The 15,868-nt window shown below is 45.2% G+C and overlaps 1 long non-coding RNA gene across 1 annotated transcript; it reads right to left on the reverse strand.

Annotated features, from left to right (window-relative positions):
- Positions 1-1,564: 1,564 nt before the first annotated feature.
- Positions 1,565-13,649, reverse strand: LOC309659452. The gene is made up of 2 exons (XR_014262817.1): positions 11,999-13,649; positions 1,565-2,168 (listed from the first exon to the last, which is right to left on the reverse strand). It is a non-coding gene; the product is annotated as an uncharacterized lncRNA (long non-coding RNA).
- Between the last annotated feature and the right edge of the window lie 2,219 nt (positions 13,650-15,868).

Consider the following 15,868-nt stretch of genomic DNA (forward strand, 5'->3'; position numbering starts at 1 on the left):
TTGCCTGGTCCAGAATATACAAGGAGGGACTTTATCATCTGTGCTCTGATTGCTACGAGATGCTTAGTGCCCAGGCCCTTGCGGCTCCTTACAGGCAGGGGTCTCAGCTGCTTCCCAGGCCGGTGCTCTCCACAGAAACACCTCAGCCCTGGCCAACCTCTTTTAGCTCTGCCTGGCGGCCAGGCCAGGTTCTAGCACGAGGGCAGGCACTGGGCTGAGGCTCTCAGCAGCACTGAGCGCCCAGTGGAGGCCTCTGCAGCCGGGTGAGCAGGGGAGGGTGATCCTACAAACCGGAAAGGCTCTTCCCTGAGACTGCTTGCTCTCTGGCTGTGATATCAGGCCATTAACACCTTCATCGCATATTTCACATGTTTAGTGCAGTATCTTTTCATCATTTTCTTACAACAATCATGTTAACATATTACTCAAAGAGAAAACTCAGAAAGATGTGACTTTTGGAGAATGTGTTCCGGCACCATCCAGTCCCTGCCCCTGCCACTAGGGGGTGCTCTGGCTGTTCCTTCTTGCCACCCCCAGGGGCAGCAGCTTCTTTACCCTTGTCCCCTGGAGAGATGAACCTAAGCTCTTCGAAGAGTTTCAGCTTTCAGAACAGAAGCCAGGAGCAGGGCCTTTTCAGCTGACTTCAGCTTTCTGCCCTGTAACACAAACAAACACTCCTGAGACGAGAGAACACAGAAACTTAGCCTTTTTTTGTGGCATGAGGAGGAAAGATACAATGAGAACAAATCACAGATGAAAAACTCAATAATTTTCCTGCCACACACTCTTGTTGAATATCCTTAATTGGATATCAGATAGTCCCCCAAAGTCTAGGACATCAGGAATCACTCAGTGTTAGCTCCATACTGTACATTTTCACAATCAGGACTCTTAGTAAGTAATTTTCTTTCTTTCTATTTTTTTTTTTTTTACCACATCTTAAATATGCAGGGACTAAATAATGTTAGAAAGCATTTCCCTTCTATTTGAAATACCACTACTAAAGAAAAATATGAAACATCAGTGGGAAAGCAGATGCTAACTTCCCTAAAATGTAACTTTTAGAGTCCTACCTGATTTATTCTAATTTTAGTTACTAAATAATTGACAGTATTCTGGATCATAATCCTAAATTTACATTCAAAACATACACAGAGATTCTATTCCTTTTAAAAGTGTCAAGCTGGCTATATTTAAACCAGAAAAGGATTAACTACTTGCAATACTTTTATTACAGTGAAGTGTTTGGAAGGATACATATTTCTCTTTAATTTCCATGAATTCCTGTGGGATGGACTGTCTCAACCACAGAAGCTAGATGTTGGCCCCAGACTATAAGCCCATGACAAAATGTATCCCCTGGGATCATTGCTTTTACAGTAAGTTCTTTACATACGAATGAGTTCCATTCCAAGAACACGTTCATAAGTCCAATTTGTTCGTAAGTCCAACAAAGTTAGCCTAGGTACCCAACTAACACAATTGGCTATATAGCACTGTACTGTAATAGGTTTATAATACTTTTCACACAAGTAATACATAAAAAACAAACAAACACAAAAAATAAAGAAAACATTTTTAATCTTACAGTACAGTACCTTGAAAAGTACAGTTGTACAATACAACAGCTGGCATCCAGGGGCTGGCATCGAGTGAACAGGCAAGAAGAGTTACTGACTGGAGGAGGGAGAGGAGGTGGGAGATGGTAGAGCTGAAGGGTCGTCAGCAATAGGAGACAGAGGGCAAGCTGCCATTTCACTCATGGCTGACGTTGATGGCACAGGTTCTGGTTCTTTGCTGGATTCAATTCCATCCACCCTCTTGAAAAAACGATCCAGTGATGTCTGGGTAGTAGCTCTTTTTTTCTGGTCATACCAGTACCAGCTACATCACTGCTGTTTTTACACTTGCTTCCGGACATCCTGAGTTTGAAATAAAGATACTGTACTGCTGTATCCTATACAGTACTGTACAGTAAAGTACACAAAAGCACAATCACCTGTAGAAGATGCACGCGCATGACAATGTACGCCAGACACGTGAACTAACTTACACGATTGCACATGAGAACGCACGTTCGCATCTTTGAAAGTTTGCAACTTGAGGGTTCGTATGTAGGGGACTAACTGTATTTTGGCAGGAAGGGTGCTTGTCTGATGAGGGCACGCCTAGAAAGGAAAGAGGAGCTGCAAGAATGGAGGATGGAGTTGTCCACGCGGGGAGCGGATTACCGGAGTGTGACCTCAGCGCCTCCCACCACCTACGTCAGACCATCGTGATTCCGGGCACACACATTTCATGGGCATCTGAGTGACAGATTTGAAACAGTGCAACATAGAGACTCCAATTTCACTTTATGCAAAGTGTAAAGCAATGCAACTCCCCCAAAGGAAAAGCAGCAACAGTCCAAGCCGGAAGTACCCATCATGGACTGAAGGACCCAGAGGATTGTGAAATGAACTGTGCGTTTGCTGCCACAGGGCGGCGCCATCTTAGCTGATGTCCGGAGTCAGCACTTCGCGACCATTCCGCTGTTTACGGGCACCTGAACTTCCCTGAGTGATTTTTGGTGGCTATTGTTCTGTTATTTTAACATTCAGTTATTATCATTTAACAAAGTCATCCAAGCATTCATCAGGTGATGTTTGTACAAGTGATGAAAAACGTACCAAAAAGATCAATAACTTTGGAATAGAAGTTAGAGGTGATAAAATACGACCAGGAAGCACCAACAACTGCCATGATATGCTATTAATGTAAGAACAAGCCCTCTGTGAAATATTAGAGCTAATGCTGAGAAAATAAAAAGCAGCATTAGAGCACATTATTCTACAATGTTCGTGGATTTATGTGCTCCCAGAATACATCTCTCATTTTACATTTATTTCTAAGAGGAATTAGTCTGGAATTATCAGACATCTTCAAGAGCTTATCTCTGGCATAAACCTGTGATCCTGTGTTTGTTTACTGTTTTTCCCTTCTCCTATCATGCGGTTTCACCTCTCATCTCAGTGACCAGCAAGGTGCCTGAAATACAGCAGGGGCTTGGTCAAGGTCTGTGGAATAAATGAGAAATAACTAACATGGATATTTTTCACCTGCCCAGAAATTGGTTAGTACTATACATGCACTATCTCCATTAATGCTCAAACAACCCTAAGAAGTAAGCATTATCATCCATAGTTTTACAGGTGAGGAAAGCAGACTCAAAGAGGTTAAATAACATGGCCAAAGTCACATCACTAGTGATAGGTAGAGCTAACTCTGAACCAGTCACACTAGCTTATACTACCTTCCAAATGGACTGGAGAGGGAAAAGGTTGTAATTAAAACCATAACTGACTTCTACAGCACAAGTGATTTCTAGAGGCTATCAAGCAGCCTTTGGGCAGCTAACTGCGTGGTGACTCTTTCTGATTAGCTGATGAACAAAGGTAGACCTGGAGACAAGTTTGAAAATAAGGGCTGGAGAGAAGTGTGGTCCCCAGTCCAGCAGCATTAGCGTCACTCAGGAACTTGTTTATAAATACAACTTCTCAGGCCCTATCCCAGACCTACTCAATCAGGAATTCTGGGATGAGGACAAGAAATCTGTGTTTTACAAGCTCTCCAGCTGATTCCGACACATGATCAAGTTTGAGAGCTACTGACCTACACAATAGAAAGAAAAGTACCATGTTTGGACGTGAAATTCCTGGGGGCATTTGGAGAGGAAGGCAGCGATGAGGGGAAAATGTTGAGGTTGAGAGTGCAGAGATGGAAATCTGAATCTGAAGACATCCAGATTTCTGGATGCGGTGAGGTGGCCAGGATGGGAGCCTGAAAGGAATAGGGATGTCTGAAATTTCATTTCTAGTTCTGCAGTATATCATCGTAGTTTGCTCAAACACTTTGTAATGTCTGATTCACAGACAAAGACTTATGTGAATGGTTTTTTTTTGAAACATCAGAGAAAGAGGTTAACTTCTATTCTCTACTAGCACGTGCTAGTTGGAGAAATGACCCACTGACAGAGCTAATTCAGCAAAAACAGAAGCACAGAGCCAGGAAAGACTATAAGAAGATAGGTTGTAGGGAATTTCAGGAAATCTTAAGGAGGACGTTGGAGCCACACTTATCTGGCTTTTAAGGGTTGTGTTGACCCCCTTAGCATGATTCAGAGAATGAGCTAATAAACTGGCATACTGACTGGAGGAGGGAGAGGAGGTGGGAGATGGTAGAGCTGAAGGATCGTCAGCTCTGAGGTTCTGGTCCTTGTATTTCTGGGGCTGGGACATGTTCTGGTGCCCAAGTGCTAACTCCCAACTCTCAGGATTGCTCAGTGGCTAACCAGTTTGTATGGAATTATGGAGTGTCAGCATTTGTATAATCTTCAGTAATTGGTAGGCATACTTGGTCTGGTTATCTAATGTTGCAAAGTAAGCCACTCTAAAACCAAGTGGCTTAAACCAAGGACAACATTTATTTTACTCATGAATCTGCAATTAAGGCGGGAGTTGGCAGGGATAACTGTTTTCTTCTCCACCTGGCATCACTTGGGGAAGCTTGAAGAAATGAGTTGGCATCATGTGAAGACACACTCACTCATGTCTGGTGGTTGATGCTGGCCGTTGACTGTGATCTTAGCTGGGTCTGTCAGCTACAACACCTATACATAGCCTCTCCAGGTAGCCTGGGATTCCTTACAACATGGTAGCTGGATTCCAAGATTGAGAATCCTGGATAGAGAGATCCAATAAGAAGCCATATGTTCATCTATGACCTTGTCTTAAAGTCACGCAGTGTCACTTCTGCCAGATATTCTATTGGTTGAGGCAATAGTGGCTTGTCTAATTTCAAGGAGAGGGTAAGTCTTCATTTCTTGATGGGGGTGTGGCAAGGTTCAAGAAGAGCATGTGGAACCAATAATATTGATAAGGTCATTTTCTGGGGGGATGGCAGGGGAATATAACCCTTTCATCTCAAGAGAGAATGACTTTCAAGGAGGCTCAGGCTCTGTGCAGGTTGCAGGTAGGTGGGCGTGAGGCAAAACAGTGGCCCGAACTCCAACTTTTTCAGTCTGCACCTGAGAAATCAGAAAGAAATCTAAAAAGTTCAGACTGGCTGAACTGCCACACTGGGGTCACCCTGTACTCCCATGGGTTTTCAGGGCTACAAATGTGTGAGTGTGCACTGTGGACCAGATATGGGTGGCTGATGAAAAACAGTTGGCAGGAGGTTGCTTTGTGTTCTGTGCTCTAGGATGGGTGGGATGATGACCCTCTGCAGAGGGGCTGGAGATGAATAACCACATTCCTGGGGGCTGCAGCCAGTGTCAGTGGTAAACTGGAAGAGACAAGGGCTCCTGTGTTCCCAAAATCTTTGTGGAAAACAAACACACATGCACACATGCACTTTTTTTTTGGCAGATGAAGAAGGAGCTCAGTTTTGTGTCTGGGCTGGGGAAGTTCTGAGCGGAGTCTACATGTGAGGTCACAGGAGCCCAAGAGGGAGGGGTGGTCCTGAGAACATGAGACCCTGGAATCCATGGGAAGGGCTTTGGACTTCCAAAGGCTATGGCTTTGCAGAATGGAGCTCAGGTTAATTTTACTTAAATCTCAAGGGAGAGGGAGGTCCCAGCTGACTCTAGATTTCAAGAGAGTGTTCAATATAAGTAACATGGTGAATCAGGGTGCTTTTTCAACGATGGTGGGGAATTTGTCTCGAAATAGCTATGTCTCCTGTTTCCTCAGATTAATCTAAACATTTATTGAATGTCTATTCATTCTGGGTACTGTGTGAAGTCCTTTATATTATTTCATTTGATATTCATAAAAACCATATGAAGAGGTTCCTGCAAGTATCTTCTTTTTTTACAGATGAAGAAGTAAACTTGCCTAGAGTCAAAGGACTGGAATAGGGTGAATTCAAACTGAGGTCCTCAGACTCTCAGGCTGAGACCATTTCTTATAAATGCCACTTTAGCTTTCATATACCTATGAGAGGAAGGGTAAGTGAGTGGATGCCCCGTGGTAAAAACGAACACAAACTCAGAACCATTTGAGAAGGATAGGTTTGTCTAGAAATGATGAGGAGAGAAATTAGAGGAGCAAAGGCAAGGTAAAAAGAGGAGAAGAGAGACAGGGTCTGGGTACTTGCTCTGCCATCCTGTTTGCCCTTCATGATGTAATAGTGTGTATCAATACTCTGATTGGTAGCCTGCTCCATATCAGGAATATGGCCAGTAGATTTTTTGTGCTTCCCTAGAGAGTTGTGTCAAGAAGGATTCTGAGGCTCAGTTCTAGTTCCATGCTAGAGTTCTGTTATTAGTGAGTGGTGTCTGCCACAGGTAAGGGAGACAGAAGTGGGGGTCAGAAGTGCTGCTTATATGTCCCTCCCAAATATAACCAGCAGCCTTGCTTTTCAGCTTTCCTTTCTCCAAGCAAAATTAGCTCCATGTCCTTTTACCTTTTACCCAGAAATCTTTGTAGCCTTTTGGGGTTACTTTCTTTTCTCATCCATTTTCGTACCATAACAACATCAAGGTCTTCATGCCTATTTACAAGCAAGAATGACATGTTCATCTGTTTCTTGGGGGAAAGGGCCACCTGGGTGAAGAAACAGGAAACAGACCCACCCACCTTGTGCTCATCATAGCAGCCCTCACCATTGCTGGGCTCCGCCATATAGCCTTCTCCCTGCCTTCTGGAGAGTCTGCTCTTCAGAGCCTGTCTATTTCTTATAGTACATTGACACTAATTGGTTCTGGGAATTTTTAAGAATCTTTCAAAATCCCTTACAGTGACGGGAAATGCCCTGGGGTGTTGCAAATTCAGAGTTGGGGATTATTGTTGAAAAGCTAAAGCTCTGACTGTGTCCATAACAACCAGGGGAAAAGTGCTGCTTTGCTTGTCTTGTCTGTTGAATAGCTGATGGTTATTTTTGCATCAGATAGAGTAAGTAGATCAGACAGATAGCAAGCATGCAGACAGATGGTGCTTGTGTTTACATGACACCAAAATATTTGTCTTAAAGACAATGTTCTGGAACTACAGAATTGAGCCTGACTGGTTTTATATATTTCCCTGATTTAGCTCTTTAGCTCAGCCTCAGACAGGCAGTTTGGAGTGGTGAGGAGAGCGTGGGCTTTGGAACAGACGGAGCTGCACTGGAATCTTGCTTCTGTTCCTTGCCAGCTCTGTGACTTGGTGTCTTAATTTAGAAGATGAGATCCATGGCGTGCTGATACTCATTTGCACTTTGAGTATGTAAATGTGAATGTGAGGGGTAAGAGGGACAACGTATATAAAACCACGTGTTGAATACTCAGTAAATGCTAGTTCTCCATCTGCTTTCTCTTCTCCTGCAGCAGAAGATAAGTGTAATGGTAGCAGTGGCCACCATAATTACATATGTGGGGAACAGCGTTCCTAAGAGCCCAGACATGGTGGAGGACAGGAAGTGAATTGGAGACAGAGGCAATTCCTGTGGAAATACAACAAGTTATTTGAATCTTGGCCCCTAATCCAGAGAGCCTGGGTGTCCAGGTAAGGCATGGGGTAGAATACCTCAAGGTTTAAATCTACTCGTCCAAAGAGGGAAGGCTACCTCTCTTCTCACAGCCAAAGAAGGACAAGAATAAAGAAGGAGAACCAGGGACTTCCCTGGTGGTCCAGTGGTTAAGACTCTGGGGGCATGGGTTCGATCCCTGGTCGGGGAACTAAGATCCCACATGCTGTGTGGTGTGGCCAAAAAAAAAAAAAAAAAAAAAGAAGGAGAACCAGATTGTGTGGACCCAAATGAGACAAACCACGGCAGAGGTGGGACCTGGAGGAGGAAGAAACGCCACAAGCTTCAGCTTCTCCACGTTCTATGCCAAGAAGAAAATAGCAGGATCTTCAGGTCTGGAAGTCCAGAAAGAATGTGTGTCTTCCTACAAGCTGAAGGAAAAAGAAACGCTGGAGGTCACAGAGAAAGATCTGATCAGGAAAGAAGCCGTCTTTAGGGTTTAAGAAAGGAAGCAAATGCAAGTGGCAAGTGTAGTAGTTGCAAGTTGCCAGTTATGGCTGCAAATCTTAGTCTCAAAATCATCAACGATTTCTTGTATCTTTATGATAATTCTTCACTGTGTGTGTGTGTGTGTGTGTGTGTGTGTGTATCTCAGACCCTTTGTTAGTTTTCCAGGGCTGTCATAACAAAGTACCACAAATAATTGGAGGTTCAAAACATGGAAATGTACTGTTTATGGTTCTGGAGGCTAGAAGTCCAAGATCAAGGTGTCGGCAGGGCCATGCACTCTCTGAAAACTTGTGGGGGAGAATTCTTCCTCGTCTCTCCCTAGCATCTAGTGTTTGCCAGCAATCCTGGCATTCCTTGGCTTACAGCTGAATCAGTCTCTATCTCTGTTGTCACATGGCATTCTCCCTGTGTGTTTGTGTCTACGTTTCTCTCTTATAAGGACGTCAGTCACATTGGATGGGGGCCCACCCTAATGACCTCATCTTAACTTGATTACATCAGCAAAGTCCCGATTTCCAAAGAAGGTCACATTCACAGATACTGGGGTTAGGACTATAACATATCTTTTTTGGGGGGACACAATTCAACCCAAAACACACCCTTTAGAGTCTAATGAAAACTGTGGTCTTGCTACAGAAAACACACATATGTACAGAATATAACATTTTGCAAATGATTTTAAGGAGTTCACAGACCTCTGAAGCCTGTTGTGGACTCTTTAGGACTTGCTACTCAAAGTGTGATCCAGCAGTGTCCGCACCCAGGAGCTTTTAAGAAATGCAAACTTGCAGGCCCCAGCCCAGACCTGCTGCGTCAGAATCCACATTAGGATTAGGTTCCTCAAGTGATGTGTGTGTACCTGGGAGTCTGATACACCCTGCCCTGGGGATCCGCATGCATCCCCCAGATGAAGAACCCCTTCTCTCTCTCTCTCATCCCATCCCTGGTTTCTAGCTGGTCGAATCAGGCTCACCTGCCCAATCTTGTTCCCCACCATTCAACACACCTGCTTCCACCACAGCCAGGTGTGTTCTCTCTGTGCCTTTAACCAGGCCCATCCCCTCCTTCCTTGCATGGAGTATCTTGTTATCACTAGCAAATATCCCCTAGCACCTACATGACACAAGACAGAATGTTGTTATCATTTATTTGACAAAATTATATTGAGCGACTACTGTGTCCTGGGCCCTGTATAAGGAAGCATAGTCCATAGTTCAGCTCTCTCTCCTCTTTCCAGGTTAACCCGCTTGTTCTTCAGGGTCCACACTAAGGGTCACCCCCACTCTTCCTGACGCTCCCCTCAGAACCACAGTGACCATTTTCTTTCCCACAGTGACTTGGAATGTTCACTGCTGTTTGACTGGTGCAGTTGGTGCTGGTGTAGAAGATTTACCTTTTTTATTTTTGGTGCCCAGCAGAGAAACACCATTAGAAGTTGCTAGCAACTTTGTTCTAGAGTCATCAGTTCATTCTGGGGAGTGGAAACAACCTGCGGAGATTTGGAGATCCACCAGGACCTGATGATTAGGGAGACGGTGAGTGGTTTAGGGGACTTGGGTTTAGTGGCCTCAGGTGGGCAGTAGTGGCAGCTGAGACTGAAGAGACAACTTGTGTCCATGTCACAGCCTGGTTAGTGATGTGGGCAGGAGGAGCATTCAAGATGGACGCTAAGTCTCATGTCACGACGTATCTCTTGCTGTACCAGACAGTCTCTTTAAAGAAAGTAAACATACAGAGAGGATGTTATGCTAAGTAAGGTGATTTGTGACAGCATAGTTGCACTTGGCCATTGGAATCCTGGACAGACAGTGTATGGTGGGGAGCACCAGACCCCGGATTCAAATGCCCACTCTGTCACTCGCTAAGCTTCGCCTTGCTCACCTGTACTCTTCCTAGTGTTGCTGTGAATGGTAAGTGAATCAGGCCATGTAAACCTCCTGGAGCAGTGCCTGGCCCCTGGAAAAGCCTCAGTGCCTATTAGCCATTACTGCTATTACTAGTCTTTCTAGGTTTTCCTTGTAACAACCAGCATGAGTCTGGAAACAAGTTACTTCAATAATACATATTTCTTTAACTCCTCACTGAAGCTTATGGATTAGGATGAAAGAAATGAGAGAAAAACACACTCAAATCCACTTTCCTCTGAGGAGCCTTCAGTATGCACTCTCCCACCCTCGATCCAGACACTATTAACAATCCCTCTCCAGACCCACAAGGAACCTGTGAGTCCTATGTCGCATTTAGGGACATGTTCTCATAAACATTCACTTCTCTGTCAGACTGGGGCTATCTGAGGAACTTTAGAGGGCCTGGAACAGGTCTGATTAATTTTATATTAGCCCCAGCATCTATCCTAGGTTTGTTTTTTTTTTATACATTTATTTATTTTTGGCTGCGTTGGGTCCTCGTTGCTGCGTGCAGGCTTTCTCTAGTTGCGGCGAGCAGGGGCTACTGTTCGTTGCAGTGCATGTGCTTCTCATTGCGGTGGCTTCTCTTGTTGCAGAGCACGGGCTCTAGGCTCGTGGGCTTCCGTAGTTGTGGCATGAGGGCTCAGTAGTTGTGGCTCGCAGGCTCTAGAGCACAGGTTTAGTAGTTGTGGCGCACGGGCTTAGTTGCTCTGCGGCATGTGGGATCTTCCTGGGACTAGGGATTGAACCCGTGTCCTCTGCATTGGCAGGCGGATTCTTAACCACTGCACCACCAGGGAAGGCCTAACCCAGGTTTTATCACATTTATTTAGCGAATACATAAATAAGCAGACTTTTAAACTCTTATCCCTGATTAGGATCATATTATAGCAGAGAGAAGAGAAAAATTAACCAAGCTTTTTAAAATCTCATCCAAAGTCTTATCTGTTCTTCCTGAATGTGTAGCTAAATCTTCCTAACAAAGCCTTACCCCGTACTGTTCCTCTAGTTTTAAAGAAGTGCTTTCCCAGAGGCTGACTTGGATGGCCCCAGGCTGAATCCCCAATCTGTAATAAAGTGTATGTATAAAGATAGCAGTGTTGTTATACAATTTAATTAGTACATCATTCAGACATTTGGACCAATGCCTGGCTCTTTTTCTGTGTGTTCATTTAGCTTTTAGTCTAACTCCCACATGAAATAAACAAAAAGGCTAATTGCTTTTGGATTTTAGCACTGGGTGAAATACCTGGATTCATTATGTGAATCATATTTTATAGGTGAATTAAGGGTTCTATTGGTAAATGAAAAATTCCAAGATGACAGCTGTAATACTTAAAGCAAGGCGATAGGAAGGTTTCTCTCAGAGGCAGCATGTGACTCCATCTGACACATTCCTAGTTTTCATAGCAGCATGAAATGTTTGCACACTGATGAGAACATTGTCTTGGGGTGGTAAGGCTTTATATCTCATCGTTCTATAACACTGGTGTGCTGGTCCATGCTTAAGAACCAGTGCTCCTGGAATAAAGTAAAAGTCTTGATTTGTAGTTTCACCAATTTCCAGGGTATAAATAGTCCATACTGGCTAACTTCCAACTACTAATGAGGAATTGGGAAGAGATGCAGACACTTGGCTCTCATCAGCCCATGTGAGCTGCTTCCTTGCCTGTGGTGCAAGGTGGAGGTGGGCCTGGGGCTCAGAGCCTTGAGTGGGTTTTCCAGGAGCTTTTGCAAGATGTCTGGTGGGTGGGGAGGTGGCTCCCCTATCCGGAGCCCATCTGGGACCAGCAAAAGGGGATGTCCCTCTCCAACTCCCTCAAGATGAGGGAGGCAGATGAAAGAAGCTTCCATCTGGCATTTTCAAGTGTGCTTGGAGCAGCATGGTGTAGGACATGTGCACGGCCCTCATTATCCAATAGACTGTTTGCTGCCACCTATTTCCACATCCATTTAATGGAGGACTGGCTGGGGAACTGAGAGAGTGTAACTGGTTTTGAAAGCATTTGGCACAGTGCTCGGCTCTCAGTAAATGGCAGTTATTATCTGGGGACTGAGCTAGTGCCCAAAATAGGAGAGAAGATGGGACTTACCTCCATCCAATGCTCGCTGCATCTTTTGTGCGCCAGGAGTATTTTGCTTGGTGCTGGATTATAGAGAATTTAGACCCAGCCCCTGCGTTTGGGGGCTGGCTGCCTGCAGGAGATCTCTGTGGAGTGTGGTTTGGATTAGTTACAGAACCTGCTTCTCTCTCTCATTCCTCATGACAGAAGCCACGTGATTATTATACTCCAATCAGAGTTTTGGCATCCAACTGCCTGGCAGCAGATGTGCAGACTACCTGGGGCAAACAAGAGTTTCTCAGGTGGTCCTCCAGGCAAGGCAGGCCCTCCAGAAAGCTAGAAGTTTGAGTTTCTCTGCCACAGAAAACCAGCACTGTCAGCTGGTAGCAAAAGATTGCAGCATATGAATAAAGAGTGAAGTTGGGAGACCCACTTAAAGTCTCAAAGAGAATTTGTGAAAGTGGCGGTAACTAGTATGGTTTGTCTCTAATCCTGTGCCAGGCATTGTGCTGAGCATTTTACAGCCTTTATTCATTTAGTCCTCACAATACCATAATGAACTTGAGCTTCTTGCTCAAGATCACACTATAGAGTGGTGCTGGGATGCAAATTCAGATGGTTTGACTCCCAAATGCAAGCTGTTTACCCCTATAAAGTAAGTTCCCTCCTACACGTGAACCTTCAAGTTGCGAACTTTCAAAGACGTGAACGTATGTTCGTGAGTCCAATCACGTAAGTTAGTTCATGTGCCTGGAATACATTGTCACGTGCATGCATCCTCTACAAGTGTTTGTGCTTTTGTGTACTTTACTGTATGGTACTGTTTCTGCGCAACACGAGGAGCTTACTAATGAAGACCTGATGGAATTGGAGGCCCAGAGAAAGGACAAAGAGAGACAAGAGGAAGAAGTAACTGAAGAACCTAAGAGATTCACGATGCAGGAAATGGCAAGGGGATTTTCTTTATTTGAGTAGGCACTGTTAGTTTTTGAGGCACAGACCCGGATGTAGAAAGGTACACAAAGGTTACAGCAGTCTTGCAGAATGCAATCCAGTGCTACTGTGTCATCTATGATGACGAAAAAAAAGAGCTACTACCCAGACATCACTGGATTGTTTTTTCAAGAGGGTAGATAGAATTGAATCCAGCAAAGAAACAGAACCTGTGCCATCAACGTCAGACATGAGGGAAATTGCAGCTTGCCCTCCGTCTCCTATTGCTGACGACCCTTCAGCTCTACCATCTCCCACCTCCTCTCCGTCCTCCAGTCAGTAACTCTTCTTGCCTGTTCACTCGATGCCAGCCCCTGAATGCAAGCTGTTGTACTGCACTACTGTGCTTTTCAAGGTACTGTACTGTAAGATTAAAGATGTTTTCTTTATTTGTTGTGTTTGTTTGTTTTTTATGTATTACTTGTGTGAAAAGTATTATAAACCTATTACAGTACAGTGCTATATAGCCGATTGTGTTAGTTGGGTACCTAGGCTAACTTTGTTGGACTTACAAACAAATTGGACTTATGAACGTGTTCTTGGAATGGAGCTCATTCATATGTAGGGGACTTACTGTATTGTATCATGTCTCTGTCTAAACCTGGAAAATGGACATTATGCTTCATCTGAACACTGCACAAGCACAAACCATGCATGTCCTTACATCCTTCATGCAGCTCGCCTACCCACTGCCCCAGAGGGCCAGGCCCTGGATGTGCCCGTTCTGACCCAGCTCTGGGTGGGTATCAGGTAACTCTTCCTCCACCCCATCTGACCATGTCCTGCCAAGCCAGTTAAGTCCCATCTCACTCCTACATATTACACTGAGGGAATATGTCTTCCATCAGTTTCCTAAGAGGGTCCATGAATTTGAGTCCAAAAAGCAGAGCTGCCCACAATGGCAGGAGCTTAAGGTTCAAGTGGATGATTTTCTAGCCAAACACCCAATTGAATTAGTGAGTATTTGCAAAAATGATTGTGACTGAGAGAAACCTAAAGCTTCCCTGGGTGAGAACAACCAGTGTGTGTTTTGCATGTGGGGAGGGTCAGGAATCACTGGGGCCAGAGGGCAAACATAGCAGATGGCCTCTCAAATGGCCCCCACTGACCTCCACATCCAGGTATTTTTGCCCCTCTATAATCTTCTCTCCCTGAGTGCGAGCTGGACCTAGTGACTCACTTCCAACCAGGATGATCTAGCAGAAGAGACGGGATGTCACTTCTGAGGTTAGGTTACAAGAGGACTCTCTCTTGGTCTCCTCCTCTCAGCGCTCCCACTTCAGGGAAGCAAGCAGCCATGTTGCCGGGGCCGCCGTGGCAAGGAACAAATGTGTCCGGCCATCAGCCAGCAAGGACCCCAGCCTGCCAACAGCCACACGAGTGAGCTTCGAAGCAGATCCTCCCCCGTGGAGATCTGAGATGACTGTAGCCCCAGCCAACACCTTGATGGTGGGTGGAACATCCACAGCACAGAGCAGCCTCTGGTTTCCACTGTCCGGGTCTGAGCAGGCTGGAGGGTGGGTCTCCCATGGGACCGAGAGAGAAGAAAAACAAAGCAAGGGGACATCTGACCAGAAGGGGCCTTCGGGAAGCGTTCTCGTGGCCTGCAGGAGGAAAGGGATCCGGCCCTCCTTTCATTTTAGGACAATTGACTGTTCCGTCTGCTATACACATGAGTGCCCGAGGGAGCCTTTTCTGTAAGGCCACGCGCTGCATGTTGAGAGCTGTCTGCAGGGACTGGGCTGCCTGCCTGGCCACCAGAGAACAACCCAATCGTTCAAACTGGGCTTAGGATGACAGTGGCACAATTATTTGATACTTGCTGGATAAAAACCATAGAATTTCCTTCCCTGAAAACTGCAAACTTTTACTCACAAGCTAAGGGACCCTTTCTCTAATTAATAACTATTTCAAACCAAGGGCTCAAAAAATTGAATTTTCTTTCAAAGTACCTTTAGTAGTACTAAGGGGTTAGAGGCAGGGCATGACTTATAACTGGTACCTCCTTAGAGCTAAGTTTTAAATGGGAACTGCCACTCAGAAAGCACTACAATTAAACTTCTTTAACCATATTCTAGAACCCAGGCTTGTTGCAAAGTCTGCCTGGCTGTATGACTAATTAATCAAATTATCAAGGTTTCACTGTGTAGAATTCAATTTTGCAACAAGCATCCCTTCCAAATTCTTATTTCTCTTTGTCAAAGCTGATACTAAAAGTTATTTCCAAACATTTCACACCCCCTGGCGGATGGGCCAGCTGACGCTCTGTGCTGTTGGAGAGAATGGGTATGGGAGCGATGTGCGGGTGTGGCGGGAGCGTTGGGGGGTTTAGAAGGAAGTTGTTAATGCAATAACAGAGCTATTTAGACTTGGGAAAAGAGAAGCAATACGAAAACTTTCCTGCAGTGAGAGCGATTCTCAGCTGAACTCCTATAACCCTTTCCTGACCATTGAAATATTACTTCCTGTCCCTGTGGCAAAAGGATTTCATGAATACTTTGTTTATATGGTCCCTGCTCTGATGGCTGTGACCAGGGGGGCTTTTGTGGATGTGTTAGTCTTAGCTCTCAGAGAGGCAGATGCCAAGATGGGAGTAAAATGTGCAAAGACTTTGTTAGAGAAAACTGCTGCATGAGAGCCCATGGGGAAGGAGTTGGGAGTGTCTAGGAGAGCCAAGAGACCACAACGCAAGTTCACCAAGAGCGCGGGGTGCGGGGTGGGGGGAGAGTTGGGTGCAAGGATCCTAGGCGGACGTGCAGTGTAAGTTCAGCAAGGCTGGCATGGAGTCCCAGAGCTTAAGTCTGGCTGTCAGAGGACTCCAGGATTTGGGTCTGCCTTAGTATTTCCGCCACACTCAGTCATTGGCTGGAAGCAGCCCGCGGGAGGTGTGGCCTCAGCCCTGTAGCT

This window comes from Balaenoptera physalus, assembly GCF_965194825.1.
Source record: "Balaenoptera physalus genome assembly, chromosome: 4".
Taxonomy (NCBI): domain Eukaryota; kingdom Metazoa; phylum Chordata; class Mammalia; order Artiodactyla; family Balaenopteridae; genus Balaenoptera; species Balaenoptera physalus.